The sequence below is a fragment of the Paramormyrops kingsleyae genome, chromosome 13, assembly GCF_048594095.1.
Source record: "Paramormyrops kingsleyae isolate MSU_618 chromosome 13, PKINGS_0.4, whole genome shotgun sequence".
Classification (NCBI taxonomy): Eukaryota; Metazoa; Chordata; class Actinopteri; order Osteoglossiformes; family Mormyridae; genus Paramormyrops; species Paramormyrops kingsleyae.
Genome location: NC_132809.1, coordinates 15131946 through 15136102, shown reverse-complemented (window position 1 = coordinate 15136102; position 4157 = coordinate 15131946).

The window sequence follows — 4157 nt, the reverse complement described above, 5'->3', positions numbered from 1 at the left end:
TCATACATGCTTATACCACGGTTGTGGATATGGGGATTGTGTCCATATATGGTATCATACATGCTTATACCACGGTTGTGGATATGGGTATTGTGTCCATATATGGTATGATACATGCTTATACCACGGTTGTGGATATGGGGATTGTGTCCATATATGGTATCATACATGCTTATACCACGGTTGTGGATATGGGGATTGTGTCCATATATGGTATTATACATGCTTATACCACGGTTGTGGATATGGGGATTGTGTCCATATATGGTATTATACATGCTTATACCACGGTTGTGGATATGGGGATTGTGTCCATATATGGTATCATACATGCTTATACCACGGTTGTGGATATGGGGATTGTGTCCATATATGGTATCATACATGATTTTGCCACGTGATTAAGGGGCACATGGTTTGGGTTGCCGTTCAACTTTAATAGAATTAAAACACATTACATGTTATTTTTAATTATGTTTTAAGGAATAATAAAACATATAGCAGGATGAATGTAAGCTAGCGCGTACACGGCCAACATGCATCCTCCCAGTTCAAAAGTTGCGCGTTAAATGATTATCCGTGTGGGGGGGGGAGGGGGACACTTGCCGCAGGCGCACTCACGCAGACATCCCATTTCAAAATTGCGACACCAGCGGCGCTTTCAAATAAACCCCTTTAACCTTAACGTTTATAAGTAATGAAGCACTTTTCTGCCAATGTGAATAATAAAATAAAACATCCTAAGCATTTCGACAAGAAGAATCAAGGAATAACGTGGCCAATCCTTGTTAAAATGACACTCGCTCTCTCTGTATCCATGCCGCACTTGTGCGTAGATCGACAATCCCTACACACCACTATCATTTATTGAAAACAGCTGAGGCAACTAGTTTTCTGAATTTTAAAGTGTGTATAAAATAAGTAAATGTGTGTAAAATAAGTATAAGATGTGTTGTAAAGCATATAGCTAACGATAATTAATAAAGAATGTAAGCATAATATCCCACACACACCCCGGCCTATAGCTGGTAGAAATGGCGCTATCCTGCGGCCTACAAGATAAAAGCATATGGCACCAAAGTGGGTTCAAAAGTATTTAAAAGTATAAAATACATTACATAAATTTAGTAATGTACTGGTTTAAATGCGTTTTGAGGATAATAAAACTTTTAACAGTGTAATTTTAACGGGGTTACCGGACGCGTCCAGCTTTTCTAGCTGGAGAGGAATGAGGGTCTGGCAGTTTTAAATGGTAAAAGCAGTAGCTGTGTATTGTTAATGGGGTATTTTTAAACAAAATACACTATTTCACATCAGTAAAAACACAGCCATCCTGTTTTTAGGGGGGATTTATGTATATTGCATGTCTAGACATGTCGGTCAGCTAATGGTCACAGTGGGGGGAACAGGGCGTCCGCGCTTTTGGAGTCGTGAGCGATAAGCCCATGAGAAGGAAGCATCAATGAAACAAAATGGACGCCATTTTTCTGCTGGTCTTGGGTGTGAGAAGCACAAAGCCAGCAGCCCCATCCTGGCAGAAAGCACATTACCCCTATTTATTAATCTGTCTTATTTGTAAATAGTATAAAATAATATATTTGTAATTTAAATAAAAGTCGATCTCTGACACCACAGCTCTAGGACTGTGGCATAGGCCCGGACCCCCGCTGTGCTTTCTGCCAGGATGGGGCTGCTGGCTTTGTGCTTCTCACACCCAGGACCAGCAGTTAAATGCCGTCCATTTTGTTTCATTGATGCTTCCTTCTCATGGGCTTATCGCGCTAGCTTACATTCATCCTGCTATATGTTTCATTATTCTTTAAAACGTAAATAAAAATAATATGTAATGTGTTTTTATTCTATTAAAGTGTAACGGCAACCCAAACCATGTGGCCCCTTAATCACGTGGCATAAGCATGTATGATACCATATATGGACATAACCCCTCGAACCAATCAGAATATGGGATACGCTCCATCCCGCTTATGACATCACAGAAGGGGGGGCATTAAGCTCCTCCCATTGTACCAGGTAATATTTTTTTTGTGGCCTTCATGAGCCAGTTATATTTAAGGGCGTAGCCATGACACACCACATCTCTTCTTTGGTGCCACTTAGAAAATGAAATAATCCACATTTTGTTTCTATTGTTTTGATATGGGGTGTCAACAGGAGTGGCCACATATTTATTAGGCCTGGCCATGGCCACCTCTGGCCATCCCGTGGAACAGTTTAGTTTATTTTCAGTTTAGTTTATTTGTCATATGCAAGTTAGCACAGGGTCAACATTACAATGAAATGTGACTGATGGGAATAAATAAGTCTCTCAGCAATATATTAGAGAAGTAAGACAACGTTCTTACACATGAAATAAAGTGACAAGAGTGGGCAGCAGTGCAATTGTCGATGATTTAAGGTGCAGCCATTGTATTGGTTTTCAGCGGGACCTAAACTGCTTATGTTGATAAAAGGGTATTTTAATGAGCAAGTTGCTTCTCATGGAAATAGAAAACTCTTTTTTCTTTTTCAGACTTAATCTTTTTTGGAATTTAAGAAATTAGGACATGAAAGAAATCCTCCACTCAGAGTGCAAATATCAAAGGGAATAATAAATATCAGTCTGATTAATCTCTTTAAGTCGGTACGATGGCACCAATTAATGTGACCTAATTCCCATCCAACCCTTCTTTTGGCGTTTAAGATCACAGTTGATCAGAAGTGCACCTTGGAGCGCACTACAACCTGGCTGTCCTTGCTGCATGCAGATGGAGTTTCCGTCAGTCAGAAGTTATGGGGAAGGAAGTCGATGAATTGGAGCTGACGGAGTTACGCCTATGCTGCTGAACTCTTAGGTGAAGTTTAGCAAGTTTCACATTTAGTTTTACACTTTTGTTTAGAGGACCTCAGATCAGGTGCATCTTGCATTTCAGGATGCACCATCCGGCATTGAGGTATAATCTTAAACCAGGGTAGGTCAGATTATGGCTCCGGAAGAGTTTCCAGACGTGGGAAGTGAAATGGGCCAGGATTCAACAAAGCAAATGAAAGAAAGTACAGCCTGAATTCTTTGTGGTGCTGGAAACATTCTTTAGATTCTGGTGCCACTGTCACATTTACTTAGACCACATAATATCCCCACTCTGATCTTAACAATACCTGGAGCTCCTGTCTGCATGATATTAAGTATGGAGCTGCTGCCACATGATTGGCCGGTTAGATATTTGCAGGTTTTCCTAACAAGGTAACAAGTGAAAAACTCGTATACTTATCGTCTCCATGAAAACTCAAGAAATTGCAACATCTTTGCTGTATGTTATTACATAAATTACATGAGATAAAGTATCACACTTTCTGTGAAACTAAACATACTGAAAGTAATTTGCACTGCGGTACTTGAGCTTGTTGAGTGCGGCTCCTGTAACTTCACCCACCAATACTTTGGAAGAGTGCTTTCAGGGAGACCCTGTGGAGGGTGAGTTAAGAGGTTGAAAAATCACAAAGATGTGACTGGAGACTCGTACACTGTATACACTGTTTGGATTTTCAGAACATGCCCAAAGGCTCCACAGTCTGATGGCTAAGAGAGGCTCAAGAGGAGCTTCTGTCCTCAGACCATTAGGCTTTTTAACACAGACATGCCCAATTATTTTTTTTTACAGTTGTTTATTTATTTATTACTCTCACTGCACCATTTGCATGTATGCCGTATATAACGCTATTCTGTGCAATAGCCTTTTGTTTATCTTCTACTGTATGTATCCTTTGTTTTTATCCTACCCCACACTGTTTTTCAGTCAGAGGAGCGAGCCAGATTTTTCTTTCACTGCAAATTGTACCAGTGCAACTGTGCAAGTAATACATAAAATCTTGAACTGAATCATACCACAACCTCGTTCTGTCAAACCTCTGACCTCAAGTCCCAGAAGATGGGTGAATGTTGAGAAATGGGGGGAGGGGGAACTGTAAACATTTTTCCAGACACAGAATGACAGGGTCATCTTGTAAGATATGAGAATGAATGCAGGGAACTAAAATAGGCATTAGCTATTTTAATAACTCCAGGAAGTGATTAGAATTTCAAAAAAAACAACAACAAAGAATAAAGAGTAATAAGATGCAACAGAATCTGAAATAAAAATGACACATTTAGAGCAAAA